Genomic DNA, 16892 nt, shown 5'->3' on the forward strand with positions numbered 1-16892 from the left:
ATTTGACTGAGATCTACTGAGAATGGCTAAGAAGTGTTGAGATCTTTTGAGAAATTGTTGAAGGTAGCCAAGATGAGAGAGAAATCTGATTTTCTTTGTAAGAAAACCCTAAAATCTGCTGTTGCTTGCTCTAGCCTGCATTTAATGCAGTCATCTACTTCCAAGCACCTCCAAAATACTATCACCTAATCAACAATGCTGTTGCTAGCCCTTGGAAGATATCTCCTTGATGTCCCTTGCTTATTGAGGCCCCTAGATGGTTGTCTTTTGTAACAAATTGCTGTTCTCTAATTAGAAAATGGACCAACAGATCCCCCCCCTCTCTCTCTCTCTCAGGTTGTAAACTAACTCAATGGTTGAGACATAGCTGCCAAAAACGTTTTCTAAGCTTGCATGGCCATTTTGGCCAAGTGGCAGTCTTCTAAACCCATTTTTCAGCATTATCCAACAATTTAATTAAATTTTAGAGTTAAATAATCTTGAAAAGTTAATTTCAGCCCTTTTGATCTTGCCCAAAACTAAATGTGCCCATCTATAACTAAATTGGCTAGGCCATTTGCAACTTGGAGTGGTCTCCAACCTCTGTTGACCCTTAGAGTGGTATTAATTAATTAATGAATTAATGCTAGTCCCTAGTGTCACTGCTACTAACACTTATTGGCCAAACGACTATCCTAGAGTCAAAATTGACACTAGCTGATCCCCAAAGCCCAATTGACATAACTTATCACAACTTTTATCTTTGACACCCACTATATCCTCAGGGTCCTTGGCTTGTTAACATGAAATAACTGCCATGTGTATCACATATGCTAAACAATCTTGTACATTTGATAAATAACTTAATCAAATGTTATCAACAAGATTAAAGCTGAGTGAAATTTCACATCTCCATAATAATCATAAAGATATTCGGTCGTATTGATTTAAAAAGTGAGTATCATCATATATAAATTAGATCAGAGGATGTGCCTAAGATAGCTTTAGGACATCTTTTGGGCTACATGAGTTTCTCGTCGTGCCTTTTGGGCTTACAAATGCTCCTACCACTTTTGATTAAATAATGGATCGCATTTTCAGACCACATAGAGGATTTGTGGGTACTCTTTTTGATGACATGATCGTCTACTTAAAGAATGAGGCAGAGTATAGAAAGCACTTGGACATTGTGTTCAATGAACTACGTAAGCATAGGCTGGTTATCAATGACAAGAAAAGTAAATTCTTTTTGCATAAAATCCACTTTTTGGGGCATATTGTATCGGCTGATAGTATTTGCATGGGCCTTGCAAAGGTTGAGATAATACGATTATGGCCACCTTTGAAAAATGTGCATGAGATCCATAGCTACTTGGGTTTATGCTTTTATTATTGAAAGTATGTACGTGGGTTTGTTGAAATTGCATCTCCATTGCATGCTTTGCAGAAGAAAATGCGTCATTTAGACTGACAACAATGAAAATTTCAGCATTTAAAAAGTTAAAGGAAAAGATGATTTCAAGTCTTGTGCTTGTGTTGCTTGATCTAAGGAATGTGGTTTAGTGTGATGCATGTGGTAACAACATGAGGGCTATTCTTATGCAGGATAGCTGTGTTGTGGCTTATGAGAGCCGAAATCTCCATGGTGTAGAAAAGAATTTACAAGTTTATGAGAAAGAGCTCTTGGCTGTAATTCATGTAGTGTCTACGTGGAAACATTATTTGTTGGGGTTGATTTTATATTGGAGAAAGACCATCAAATTTTGAGGTACTTTCTGACACTGACAAAATTGTCAAAGAAGCATATGAGATGGGCAAATTTTCTCTCTATGTTTCATTTTTAGGTTGTACATATTGATGGTAAAAAGAATGTTGTGGCTGATGCGCTGTCATGTAAGCCACAAATTTCAGCCATCAGCATGGTTAATCACACTGAGTTGGATGCCATGACAGAGCAATATGTTGCTAATTCGGACTTTGCTAATGTTTATGATCGGCTTTGTAATGGCCAGAGGCTGTTAGAGTCATCACCTGGACAGGCAGGCAATCGGCTAGGTGCCACGCGGCAGTAGTTAGGCAGCAGTCAATCGGACTGGAGTAGTCGGTTGCATGTATTTTTTAGGCATTATTTTCAGTCTATTTATAGGCTCTGTCTCCAGCAGTCTTGGTCAGTTGTGTCTCACAGATTTCAAGTTGCAGACCGTGGAGACTGCCCTCGGGGCTGATGGAGACCGAGATCTTCGAGGCGGAGACATACGTAGATATTCTCTCTGTACCCGTGTATAATTCTGCATCCTTATGCAACATTCTTCATTGCAGATTTTTTGCATTTCATTGTCTCTTTCTCTCTCTATTCACTCTGTCTCGGTCATTCGCTTCTGCATTGCTTCACTCTGATATGGTATCAAAGCATTGAAGGACTGACCTAGGGTGGATCCATCTGAAGAGGAGATTTCAGCGCGACACAAGGCTGCGTTTTCAGCATTGAAGTGCGAGCAGGTGGACTGCGCATTAGGACAAGGCTGAGACAAGCATGGGTGTGCTAGAAAAGAGAAGATTTGCTGAAGTTGCTACTGTTTTTTTGCCATTAGAGAAGGAAGAAGGCTGCATTTTGGGCCTTTAAGTGCAGATTTTACCTTTTCATCGCCTCCGGTGGTGAAGGAGTAGGACGAGCTAACCATGGCTCTAGTAGGCTGTATTTTCAGAGTCAAGGGGGCTGCTCTTTGTGTTTTGTGTAAGCATTGTTGGTGAAGATGTCTTTTGAGGCAGAGACAGAGCTTCAAGCGATCATGGATCATGAGGTTTCTGTCCTACCAGCTCTTCCTTCAGATTATAAGCTTGATGGTGAGAACTACTGCATCTGGCGGGTCATGATGCTTGCCATATTGGAGTCCTATGATCTGACAGAGCTTGTTACGGAGGCTATCAATCATCCTTCTTCACGTGATGATTCCGGACTCTCTTCCAGTGAGAAGGTGGAGTTGGCAAAGGCTTAGGCACATTGGGATAAACTCAATGCTCGCATTCGCTCGTTTTTATTTCTCTCATGTACTACAACTGTTATCTCTCATATAGAGCATTTGACGGTGGCTAGGGAGATATGGTTGGAGTTAGATCAGATATATCATTGGATGACCATCATGAAGTAAGTTTCTTTGGAAGTGGGAATGCGGACCATGAGTGTCAACAAGTCATTATCCATGCAGGAGCATATCAATAAGCTAAGGCAGCTTCAGATGCAGATTCAAAATGCAAGGAAGGTGATCACTTTTGAAGACATGGCGATAACTCTCCTTTCATAGTTACTGCCTCGCATCAATGGTTTTTATTTTGCCTTGATTGCTTCAGGGTAGTCCAAGACTTTTCAGTGGGAAGAGTTGGTTTCTATGGTCTTGGACCAAGAGGAGCAACTGAAAGGAACCAATGCTTCAAAATTTGAGGCTTTGGTTGGTCAATCCTGTCAATAGAAGGGGAAGGATCAAAAGAAGAAGAAGAAGGAGGACAAATCTAAAAAGGACAAAGTCAAGGAGTCTACTTGTCACACTTGTGGCAGGTCACTGGAAGAAGGATTGCCCTGATAAGGAGAAGAAGGAGAAGGAGAAATCTTCAAAGGATTCCGGAGCGGTGGTCGCTCTCTCATAAGCTGCTTTCCTCCATTTGGAGGTGGTTGAGGATTCGACCATGCCGGCTTCTGAAACTAGCCTTCCTTCTTGGATGACCCCATTCACTCGGGAGTGGATTGTTGATAGTGGTGCCTCTCGGCACACGACTCCTTCCGTAGGTATTACTCATTTGCGGCCTTCTCATGGTCAGATTCTCATTGGTGATAGTTCGTCTGTTCTTATTCAAGGACCGGGCAATGTGCATCTTATTCTAGATGGGCATGGTGGTGCCCATGTATTCGAGGTACTTTATGTGCCGACTTTGGGGTATCATATTCTCTCGGTGCACAAGATTTGTGCCCTCGGCCTTTTGGTCGAATTTGATGTGGATTCTTTTTGGATTCTTGATCGACCATCGAGACAGGTTTTGTCTTGAGGTTATGAGGAGAATGGAGTCTACAAGTTGCAGTGGTTTTTTGCCTTGACTTCTCTTCTTCTTACCTCTCAAACTTAGTCCGAGCTTTGGCATGCTCTTCTTCTTACCTCTCAAACTTAGACCGAGCTTTGGCATGCCTTGACTTCTCTTCTTCTTACCTCTCAAACTTAGTCCGAGCTTTGGCATGCCTTGACTTCTCTTCTTCTTACCTCTCAAACTTAGTCCGAGCTTTGGCATGCTCGGTTTGGCCATCTCAATTATGATTACCTGCAAAAGGCGTCTAACGATCAGTTTGTTGAAGGTTTGCCGGATATTGTGGTGAGTCAATAGCCTTGTGTATCTTGCATCCGTGGGAAACAAACTTGTGATGTTGTTCCAAGCAAGGCTTCGAGGTGGTCTTGAGCACCCTTGGAGCTTGTTTCTACGGATCTTTGTGGACCGATGAGGATGGAATCCCTTTGAGGGAGCTTGTATTTCATGCTCATTGTAGATGATTACAGCAAGATGACATGGGTCTATTTCTTGAAGCTAAAGTCGGAGGCTTTCTCAAACTTTAAGAATTGCTTGCTCTTTGAGGAGAACTGATCAGGGTGGAAGTTGAAGACATTATGATTGGATAAGGGCGGAGAATTTGTTTCTAATGAGTTTACTCGTTTTTGTGCAGATCTTGGTATACACCAGGAGTTTGCCAATACAAACACCCCTTAGGAGAATGGCATCTTGGAGCGGAAGAATCGCAGTGTGATTGAGATGGCCCGTACCATGATGGAGCATCGTCAGACACCTCAGTGTCTTTGGGTTGAGGCTGTGGCTACTGCAGTTCATATCCTTAATCATTCCCCTACTTTTGCTATTGTTGGTATGACTCCTTATGAGGCGTACTTTGGGTCAAAGCCAAATGTTTCTTATTTCAGGGTTTTTGGGTGTGATGCCTATGTTTACATCTCGAAGACACAGTGTGACAAATTTGAAGCGGCTTCCAAAAGACAGGTGTTTGTGGGCTATAGCTTGCAGCCTCATGACTATTGATTATTTGATCCTGTTAAATGGGATGTCTACACGAGCCGTGACGTTCGGTTTGTGGAGGTTCTAGCCCCACAGGGGGGTGAGGACCAGACTGTTCTTGGAGATCTTGGTGATAGTTGGGTCTCAGCAACTATTCCTCTCGAGCTTGTGTCTCTTGAGGACTCTTCTTCGGATGAGAAGCCTAGTTCCTAGCCACCGGATTCACCGATTGGTCCTCCGTTGTTGGTAGACCTTCCAAAAACTTCAGCAGAGTGCCAAGGCGAGATCCGGCCTCCTCCTTGTTGGGTCTGTGACACGCTCTAGGATTCAGGGATTGAGGGGGTCCCTGAGGAGTGGTAGCCACAGGATGGACCGCGGAGGTCACGGAGGCACTAGGCACATACTATGGAGCTTGTTTGCTGTAACTACTGTTTGATGTGCCATGTTATGTAGGATAGAGAGCCTACCTCAGTGAAGGCGGCTTTACAATCTAATCATTGGCGAAAAGCGATGAAAGCCAAGTTGGAGGCTATTGAGCGGAATGGCACTTGGTTTCTTGTGCCTTGTCCCTCTCATAAGAAGGTGATTGGTGTCAAATGGGTCTTCAAGACCAAGTACCACAATGATGGCTCTTTGAAAACAAGCACAAGGCTCGCCTTGTTGCTAAAGTTTTTACACAACGCCCAGGTGTTGATTTTCATGATACTTTTGCCCCTACTGCTCGTATGACAACTATACTTTTGCCCTACTGCTTGTATGACAACTATCCATGCTATTCTTGCCTTGGTTGGTCATAGGAGATGGCCTGTCCTTCAATTGGATGTGAAGTCGGTTTTCTTGAATGGTGAGATGGCCCGTCTTTCAATTGGATGTGAAGTCGGAAGGAGGAGATCTATGTAGAGCAGCCTCTGGCTTTGGTTTCTCAGATGGGAAGGTTTACAGGTTGAAGAAGGCTTTGTATGGCCTGAAGCAGGCTCCGTGTGCTTGGAACGAGAAGATTGACTCCTTTCTCTAGGCAAAGTTGGGATATCGGCGCTCTAGGGCTAATCTGCAGCTTTATGTGCACACTTCCAAGGGTGGTCGTGTGTTGTTTGTTTTGTATATTGATGACTTGATTGTTATAGGTGACCTTGCCCCGAAGGTCGAGGAGATGAAGGCAACCTTACATCAGAAGTTCGAGATGACGGATTTAGGACTCCATTTCCTTTTGGGCCACAAGATTTATTAGACTTAGAGGGGGATTTTCATCTCTCAGCAGAGATGTATACAAGAGCTCTTGGTGACTTTTGAGATGGAGGATTGTTGGTCCATTTCTACTCCTATGGATCCGAACTAGAAGGCCACTTCACACTCAGATTCTCCTTTGGCGGATGCTACCCGCTATTGTTAGCTGATTGGATCATTGATTTGGCTCCTCACCACATGGATTGATCTATGTTTTGCTGTAGGTCTCTTGGTTGGGTTCATGAGTACACCTCAGTAGGTGCATTGGTAGGCTGCTTAGAGGATACTATAGTTTTTGAGGGGGACCTCCGACCTCGAGATTTTCTATCCAGCAGGTACAGGTGCTTATGATCTTGTTCTTGCAGGTTGGAGTGTTTCGGATTGGGTTGGTGATGTGGACCATGGGTGGTCTACTACAGGCTATTGTTTTACCTTGGGTACAGGTATTATCCCTTGGAGTAGCAAGAAGTAACCCACGGTAGCCCTCTCTTCGACTGAGGCAGAGTATCATGCCGCATCTTCTACCACATGTGAGACTGTGTGGCTTTAGCGATTGTTGGAGGAGCTTGGCTGCCCCTAGTCTCGTCCTACTGTTTTGCGGTGCGACAATAAGAGTTGCATTGCCTTGGCACGGAATCCCGTATTCCATGCACGGGCGAAGCACATAGAGATCCAATACCACTTCATCGGGGAGAAGCTTTTGGATGAGACCATCGATGTGGAATACTGTAAGATTGAGGACAATCTTGCAGATTTGTTTACGAAGGCACTTCCCCAGGCTCTATTTCGCCGACATTCCAGATCCCTCCGCCTTATGCCTTGTCTAGGATCTGAGAGGGGGTGTTAGAGTCATCACCCTGGACAAGTAGGCACCATGTGGAAGGCAGTCGGACTGCAGCAGTCGGCTGCATTAATTACAACCGATCTGTATTTGTAAGGCACTATTTTCAGCCTATTTATAGGCTTGTCTCCAGCAGTCTTGGTCAGTTGTGTCTCACAGATTTCAGGCTGCAGACCGTGGAGATTGTCCTCGGGGTTGATGGAGACCAAGATCTTTGAGGTGGAGACATACGCAGATATTCTCTCTGCACTTGTGCATAATTCTGCATCCTTATACAACATTCTTCATTGCAGATTTTCTGCATTTCACTCTCTTTCTCTCTCTCTTCTCTCTTTGTTCAGTCTTTGTCTTGGTCATTTGCTTTCGAATTGCTTCACTCTGACAGAGGCATGAGTACTTTGTGCTCAGAGATGGATTTTTGATTATGCATGGACGACCGTGTGTCACAAAGCAGTTGAGTAACTATAGAGTTATCACTAAAAGTCATGCTTCTCCATATGCAGGACATTGAGGTATTGATGCCACAGTCAAGGTAGTGAGCATTTCTTTTGTTGGCGAGCTTTGAGGCATAATATAGAGTGGTTTGTTAGGACATGCATCGTATGTCAGATAGTAAAGCATGATATGCAAAATGTGCAAGGCGTGTTGCACTATTCTAGATAGCCCTTGGTAGAGCATTGCTATGGACTTTATTTTTGAGCTTCCTAGGGCACCTACAGGGAATGATGGGATATGGACTATCATTTGTGGGTTTAGCAAACAATGGTACTTGGGAATGGGTTTACAAGATGAAGGTCACTTCTGGTTTCTCGCCAAAGTACAAAGCAAGATTGGTTGTGAAGGGGTACAAGCAGGAACATGGAGTTGACTTTGATGAGATTTTCTCTCCTGTAGTCAAGATGACTACATTAAGAACCGTTTTGGGCCTGGTTGCGCAGTTGAAGATATAGAGCTCATACAGATGGATGTAAAGACTACATTCTTACATGGTGATTTGCATGAAGATATATATATGCAGCAGCCTGAAGGGTTTGTGGCAAAAGGGAAAGATAAGATGGTATGTAAACTCAAAAGGTGTTTGTATGGGCTGAAACAAGCACTAAGAGAATGGTATTGTAAGTTTGATATATTTATGTAGTCTCAAGGTTTTCATAGAAGTCAAGTGGATCACTGCTTGTACACCAAGAAGGCAGCAGATGGCAGCCTGATTATCTTGGTTCTGTATGTAGATGACATGCTGATTGTTGGCAGGGATACTCATGCCTTGGACTCATTGAAGCAAAGTCTTCATGGCAGCTTTGACATGAAGAATCTAGGTGATGCAAATCACATTCTTCGTGATGGAGCTGGATGGAGTTGAGAGTGAACGCGACAGATAACACACACGAAGAATAGAGAGCAGTAGAAAGGAGAGTGAGCAGGAGATCTTTGATGTTCGGTACAAAAGGACTAGTGTATCTCTTTAGGTTTTAGATAGATATATATGAAAGTACAAATGTGCTAAGGGTGTGTTCACACCTGTGCACATATAAAAGGCACGATGGCTCTTTATTTCCAACAACCTCCCACCTAAAGGCAATGTGCCTTAAGAGGAGAAAAGAATTAGCTAAGTCTAGGTATATACAAAGTTGAAATACATATATCTATCCAACTTCCATCATCTGTCAACAATGAGCAAACTGTTCTATTGGAAGATCCTTCATGAGAAGATCTGCAGGATTATCATCTATATGCACTTTGACAAGCTCAATGCTCTTGCTGTCAAGTACATCTCTAATGAAGTAATACTTCACCTGTATGTGCTTCATCTTTGCATAAAAGACGGGATTCCGTGCTAGCATGATAGCACTCTGACTATCACAATGGAGAACAAACAACTCTGTAATGCCAAGCTCTCCCACCAGACGTGAAAGCCATAAAGCCTCCTTGCATGCCTAAGTGGCAACCACATACTCTATCTCTATAGTAGACAATGCAACACACTTTTGTAGCTTGGAGATCCAAGAGACTGCTCCTCCTGTGAAGGTAAACACATACCCAGAAGTGGACTTTCTGCAGTCCGCATGACGAGCATAGTCTGCATCTGTAAAGCCAATGACAGATGACTTTTGCTTTCCAAAGCAGATGCGCAAATCCTTTGTGCCTTTGAGGTATCTCATAATACCTTTCACTGCTTTGCAATGCTTTTTACCAAGTTTTGCCATGTATTTGCTAACCATTCCCACTGCAAAGGCAATGTCACGATGTGTAGCAATCATAGCATACATCAAACTACCAACAGCTGAAGCATATGATATCTTGGCCATTTCAGCCTTCTCATCATCAGATGCAGGGCTGTTCTCTGCACTGAGTTTCACATATGGAGGCAATGGAACCCCAATTATTTTTTCCCCCTGCATATTGAAATGCTGCAAAACCTTGGAGATATACTCCTATTGAGATAGATAGAGTAATCCTTTTGACCTATCTCTGAGTATTCGCATGCTAAGAATGTGATTTGCATCACCAAGATCCTTCATGCCAAAGCTGCCATGAAAACTTTGCTTCAGTGAGTCCAAGGCATAAGTATCCCTGCCGGCAAAACTAAGATAATAAGGCTACCGTCTGCTGCCTTCTTGGTGTACAAGCAGTGATCCACTTGACTTCTATGAAAACCTTGAGATTGCATAAATGTATTAAACTTATGATACCATTCTCTTGGTGCTTGTTTCAGCCCATACAAACTTCTTTTGAGTTTACATACTATCTTCTCTTTCCCTTTTGCCACAAATCCTTCAGGCTGTTGCATATATATGTCTTCATGCAAATCATCATGTAAGAATGCAGTCTTTACATCCATCTGTATGAGCTCCATATCTTCAGCTGCAACCAAGCCCAAAATGGTTCTCAATGTAGTTATCTTGACTATAGGAGAGAAGATCTCATCAAAGTCAACTCCATGTTCTTGCTTGTACCCCTTCGCAACCAATCTTGCTTTGTACTGTGGCGAGGAACCAGAAGTGGCCTTCATTTTGTAAACCCATTTGCATGGAAGGGTTTTATGCCCTTTAGGCAACTGTACCAAGTCCCAAGTGCCATTTTTCTCAAGAGATTCCATCTATGACAACATGGCTTTATACCATTTTTTGCTGTCTTGTCTGTCCATTGCTTCCTTGAAGCAAGATGGTTCACCACAGTCTCTCAACATGACATAATCAGCCACATTTTTTCCATCAGGAACGAATCTATCAGGTTGTCTAGTACCCCTAGACGATCTCCTAACCCAATAATCATTGTTTGTTGGCCGTTGAGCCTACAAATTTCCATTTTCAGCTTGCTGCCCTGACATTTTAGCTTGCAAATCAGCATTAACAGCTTGCTGTCCTGGCTGTTCCTGCACATCTAGTGGCTCATCATTATGGGCAATGGCTGGCTGATCATTTCCAGCATTATTTTCTGCATCTGTAGGTTCATTTACAGCATGTATTTGCTGCTGTACAGTGGGCACATTTTGCTGTCCAAAAGCTATTTCTTCCTGGAATACAACCCTACGAACCTCCTCAGTCTTTTCTGGCTGTTTATGCATACGATCTTCCCGGAAGATAACATCCTTGTTGCGTACTATTTTCCTTTTCTTGGGATCCTATAATCTATACCCCATTTCACCCTCGTTACCATATCCTAGAAAAATGCATTTACAAGACTTTGGCTCAAGTTTGTTGTGTTCTTTTTTACGAATGTGCACAAAAGTCTCACAGCCAAACACTTTCAAGTGAGCATATAAAGGTGGCTTGCTCGACCACGCTTCTTGAGGAATTCCCCCCTCCCCAAAGACCTGTTCGGTGACTGATTAATCAAGTGAACAATTGTCATAACAGCCTCTGCCCAAAAGCCAGGGGGTAATGCAGCATGAGACAGCATAGTACGGATTTTATCTTGTATGGTCGGATTCATACGCTCTGCAACTCCATTTTGGGATGGATTATGAGGGGCAATGACCTCTCTCTTTATCCCTTTGCTGTCACAAAATGCGTGAAAGGCCTTGGACACATATTCCCTACCATTGTTAGAGCAAAGATACTTAAGTGTCTTATCAGTTTGATTTTTAACCAATGCCAAGAATTTTTGAAACTTGTCAAGCACTTCGTCCTTGCTACGAATAGAGTAGATCCATACCTTTCGTGTAGCATCATCGACAAAGGTGACAAAGTATTTCTTCCCCCCTAAAGATAACCCTCGTATCTGACATACATCGGAATGTACTAACTCTAGAGGAGAAGATTTCAACAAAAGAGACTTCTTATGAGACGTCTGTGCATGTTTACCATAAACACAATGATCACAATGCTCAAAATCAACATAACGAAGACAAGGCAAGTAACCCAAACGAGAAAGCACTTTCATTCCAGTTTGACTCATGTGTCCCAACCGGCCATGCCACAAAGAAACACTTGGTTGCTTGGTCACGGCAACAACATGGTCACACACACTAGATACATGGAGAGGATACAAGGTATCACTTTTACAACCTTTGACAATCACCCTAGATCCCTTACAGATCTTCCATTTTCCATCACCAAAGGTGATATGAAATCCATCGTCATCTAGTTGCCCTGTACTAATCAAGCTCTTCTTGAGCTGAGGTATATGACGTACATGCTGAAGTGTGAAGACAAAATCATGCTGAAATTGCAACTGCACATTTCCAATACCTGCAATGTCACATGCATAGTTGTCCCTAAGATGGACAACACCATGTTGACCTCCTGTATAGTCAGAGAATTACTCACGATGAGGGGTGACATGAAAGGAAGCACCTGAATCTAGAATCCAAGTGTGCATGTCATCATTCATATTTGCAAGTAAAGCATGTGTACTAAAGTGTGAAGAGACAAAGAGTACGTCATTCCCACTGTCACTGTCATGAGTGACTACATTCACCTCTTCAAATTTGACACTGCTTTTCTTAGGTTGTCTCTTTCTTCTCTTCCTTGTTATCATCTGTCTTCTTGCCCTTTCCTTTCTCTTTCTTCCATTTGTAGCAGTCACGTTTAAAGTGACCCTTCTTGCCACAATGATGGTATTCAATATCCTTACCATGTGATTTACTGCGTCCCTTGCTATTAGATTTGCCCTTCTGCTGTGATCTGCCCCTAGTATGCAAAGCATTGGAAGACTTATTGGATGCATTGTTCTGCTGATTCATTTCTTCCATGAGTAGAGCACTCTCTACATCAGCATACAAAAGCATCACATTAGAATTGTTCATAGCAGTCCAGAATGTATCCCAACTCTGTGGCAGAGTGCAAAGTAAAAACATAGCCTTAAATTCTTCATCAATCTTGAACTCCAAGGCAACCAGCTGGCTGAAAATGGAGTTAAACTCACTCAGATGAGTAGACATTGCTGTACCCTCTTTCATACGCAAATCCATAAGCTTTTTCAGCTAGTAAACTTTGCTTGCGGCACTCTTCTGGGCATATAGTTCTTCCAATCGAGTCAAAATAGCATAGGCAGAATCCAAACCTTAAATGTTAAACAGTAAGGTATTAGAAATCGATAGCTCGATGGTTGAGCGTGCAAGCTCATTTAACTCATCCCAGTCTTCCTGTTCCATATCTACGGGCTTTGCCCCTTTGGTTTTAATCGGCCTTGCCTGCTTCTTCCGCAATAGGATGTTATAGCACTGTTTTTGCCAGATTGCAAAGTTATGTCCTCCTTCAAGCTTCTTAATGTGCATGAGATGAGTGCTGTCACTACTGCGAAGGCATTCGCCCTTTTGACATGGATAGCTATGCTAATCTCGAGTATAATCCAAATTTCTATGCCTGGCTCATGAGAAGGTAAAGCTCTCACATTATGTGCTGAACGGTCGTCATCCTCTAACCTTTTAATCCTAGGAAGGATTCTTCTCAATTCAGAAAGGGGGAGGCGTGGTGAAACAAACCAAACATATAACAGGAACCATAAATGAAAATAACACATGCGGAACATGAGGAACCTCAATAGTAGGACAAAGCAACTTGTGATCTGAGGAATTGACAATAAAACTTGGAAGCAATGTACGTAGACTGTTTGGAGGAAAAAGTCTAAAATTCAGTAAATGCAGGCCCAAACTGTCACACAAGTGACCAAGGTACAAACAGGTACCAACCAGCAATAAATAACCATGTAAAAACAGAAATTTCAGATCTGCCAATAAATTTTCAGAAGCACTAAACCTTGTGCTACAGCACTCCACAACTGATTACAGCTGTTCCAAGGACAAATACATCACATTACATGAGAAGTTCCAAATTTTAGCTGTAATTTCGGTTGTACATGCACCCACGGGCACAAAATTTGGCATGCACGGTCAAAAGCCCCAAAATTTTTGTGCTCAAAGCATCAACCATACATTTGCACTGCCTCTAACATGCATAGAATAGGCCAATTTTGCCAAAATAGAGCAATTTCAGCAAAACCCCTAAATTTTTCCAAGTGCTAGGTATCCAAATTGCATGGAATTAAACCCGCATGTACATAAAATGACCAAATGGTGCACAATTTCACCCAAATAGCAAAAGCCCCAAATTGCACGGGGTCCAATGTGCATCTATGTCGAGAAATTGGGTAAATTTCAGCCCAATTCTTGCATATACATGAAAAGCCCCAAATGTTGGAGGCAAAATGTCACAGATTCCTGCAATTTCCGAGACAAATATCATTGTTGTGTCTTACTCGCATCAAGTCTGGATAAATCCCCAAAATTTTTGGGTCTGGTGTGCACAAATTTCAGTGAAATTAAAAAAAATTCACTAAAATGTGAAAAGCCTAAAATTCCCGGGCAAATGTGCACAATTTAGCAATTTCTGAGGCAGATTGTCTAGTTTTGCATTAAAGTCCCCATATCTGGGAAAAGCTCCAAATTTCTTAAGCAAAATTTGACTTTGTGCCTTTGCATGTGAATGCTCGATAAAGGAGAAAAGAAAAAAAGATATTTCCGAGAAAAAAAATTCGTTGACTTGCCCGTTGTCGCCTAGCCTCATGTGGACGACTTTTGCCCGTTGTCGCTTGGTGTTGCGTGGACTGGTAGGCACATACTAGATTCTTGACGATTGGTCCTGGTCAGTGTCCCGTCTGCCGCCAAGCTCGTGAGCTCCTAGACCCCCTGTTGCATGTTGACTGTTGCTCTTCCGTCTGCCTGGCTGCACATCAGTTGCTTGACTTCCTTGTCGACCTGTCGTGTGCCTGTCGCGTTACTTGCGACCCTACAACTCTTCCTTATCGCCTCCGATACCCGAGGCTCTTGTTGGCCTACACCGCCTGCTCGCCTATCACGTGGCGTGACGCACATCACAGGCTTCAGGAAGTGTGCACAACCTGTGGTTTTGATACCAGGTTGATGGAGTGGGATGGACATGAGAGTGAACGCGACGGATAACACACATGGAGAGTAGAGAGCAGTAGAAAGGAGAGTGAGCATGATACCTCTGATATTCGATACAAAAAGACTAGTGTACCTCTTTAGGTTTTAGATAGATATATATGAAAGTACAAATGTGCTAAGGGTGTGTTCACACCCGTGCATATATTAAAGGCACGATGGTCCTTTATTCCCAACATGCCAGCAAAGACGAAGCACATACATGTGAAGTATTACTTCATTAGAGATGTACTTGATAGCAAGAGCATTGAGCTTGCCAAAGTGCATACAGATGATAATCCTGTAGGTCTTCTCATGAAGGGTCTTCCAGTAGTGTGGTTTGCTCATTGCCGACAGCTGATGGAAGTTGGATAGGTATATGTATTTCAGCTTTGTACATACCTAGACTTAGCTGATTCTTTTCTCCTCTTAAGGCACATTGCCTTTAGGTGGGAGGTTGTTGGGAATAAAGGGCCATCGTGCCTTTTATATGTGTACGGGTGTGAATACACCCTTAACACATTTGTACTTTCATATATATCTATCTAAAACCTAAAGAGGTACACGCAAAAAAAATTGTACCCAAGAACATCGTCCATCTCTCTCTCTGACTCTCACTCTCTACTCTTGCTTACGTTTTGTTCTCTACCTGACATTTTCATCGCAGGATATTGCATTGCCACTATGCATCACTCACTTCACCTTACTTCTTGGAAAGGGTGGTAAATCCTTGATCAAGCACTTAATTACAACAATCAACAAATGAACATAACTTAAAATGCATAAATTACCTTAATAATCTTGGACATTAGATACCATGTTGGCCCCAAAACTAGCATCCCTTTCGGTATTTGTTTAATCTATTGCTAATGGAATGAGTACAAGTTGAGATTCACAATTTCCTTTGCTGTTCCAAAAGCCCTTTTGCTGTAGCAACAATCAACAATCAATTCGGGCCAATTGTCTCTTGATTTTTCACCCAAGACTTGCACAAATGGAATCACCAATTGGCCAAATGTTGCCCCAAATTACAATGGATGGGCTGGCGTTTGAATGCCTTGACAATTGCACAAATTTTAGGTGCTGAATTCAATGTATGATGCCTTCACCAATTGGCACGGGTCTCGAGGTAGCTGTCAAACCCTAATTTCTCCAACAAACTTGACTAAATTATGATCCAAAAGGTTGAGAAATGTAGAGATTGATTGAGCACAAGATGGAGAAGGTGAGAAAACAGAAGACAGAAATTTAGGAATTCTTCACGAGAAAGGCCTTCAGATTGGCCGCAGCTTGTCAAATACTGCACAGGAGCTGTTGCCTACTGCTAGGGATGTTAGAATTTGCTATTGCTAGCCATCAGTTTGCTGTTGCCAGATCCAAGGAGCCTCAAAATTGTTGTCGCCTGTTGCTGATTGGTCTTCCCTTGCCCTTGGCTGCCTTAGAAGGTCCTCCAATGGTTGTAGATCTGACTAGCAGCATCTCCTTCCTCTCTCTTGCAGGTTGGATGCAGTGAATGCCTCTATCCACCTCCAAAGAAGTTTTTCAATCTTGCACGGGCATTTGGCAACCTTCTAAACCCATTTTCCCGCATTATCCAGCCATTTAATTAATTTTCAGAATTAAATAATTTGGAAAATTAAATTCAGCCCTTCTGACCCTGCCCAAACTTGAATGTGTCCATCCATAATTTAATTGGCCAGGCCATTTACAATCGGAAGTGATCCCCAACCTTTGTTAACCCTTAGATTGGCATTAATTAATTAATGAATGCTAGTCCCTAGTGTCACCACTGACACTTATTGGTCAAATCACTGTCCTAAGGTCACATCTGATACCAATTGACCACCAAAACCTTTGCCTTTGATTCCCATTGCATCCTTGAGGTCCTCGGCCTGTTACCATACCAGCAAGATTAAGGCATATCAAAATTTCATGTCCTTGTGACCTGTAGGTCTCCAATGATCAGCTGCATCAAGCCCCAAATTGTACCTAGATTACAAGCACATGCAGACACAAATTGTGTCTTGAACATTTGCATGTAGATCTCAAATGACTAGCAACATCAAGCCTAACTTCTCGTTGACACACGAAACACCTTGAGTGAAATGGCTGATTGAAACATGATTTCTGAATGGAAAAATATAGTTGGGTTTTTGCACCCTCTATGTATAGGATCCATCCTTATTGATCTTGTGTACCTGAGAAAAGACATCCTTTGTAGACATGAAAGGATTTGCAAAGTATAAATGTGTAATTTGGAACTCATTGTTTATAAAGGAAGCTATCTTATATGTATTATTCAACTATTTCACTTGACGTGTCGCTTGGGATTTGCCCAAAGGTGAAATGTTTTAGGGTGAAACACAATGTTTCACCCCTGAAACACAATGTGTAGAGGAGCTGCAAGAAAAGGTTTATCCA

The 16892-nt window shown here is 42.5% G+C and overlaps 1 protein-coding gene across 2 annotated transcripts in view; it reads left to right on the forward strand.

The window, feature by feature from the left end:
- LOC148033492 (uncharacterized) overlaps positions 1-16892 on the forward strand; it is a 69514-nt gene that overhangs the window by 6515 nt on the left and 46107 nt on the right. The window lies entirely within an intron of this gene.

Source organism: Lygodium microphyllum, chromosome 7 (assembly GCF_053477565.2).
Source record: "Lygodium microphyllum isolate KBCC chromosome 7, Lygodium_microphyllum_v1.1.10, whole genome shotgun sequence".
Lineage (NCBI taxonomy): Eukaryota > Viridiplantae > Streptophyta > Polypodiopsida > Schizaeales > Lygodiaceae > Lygodium > Lygodium microphyllum.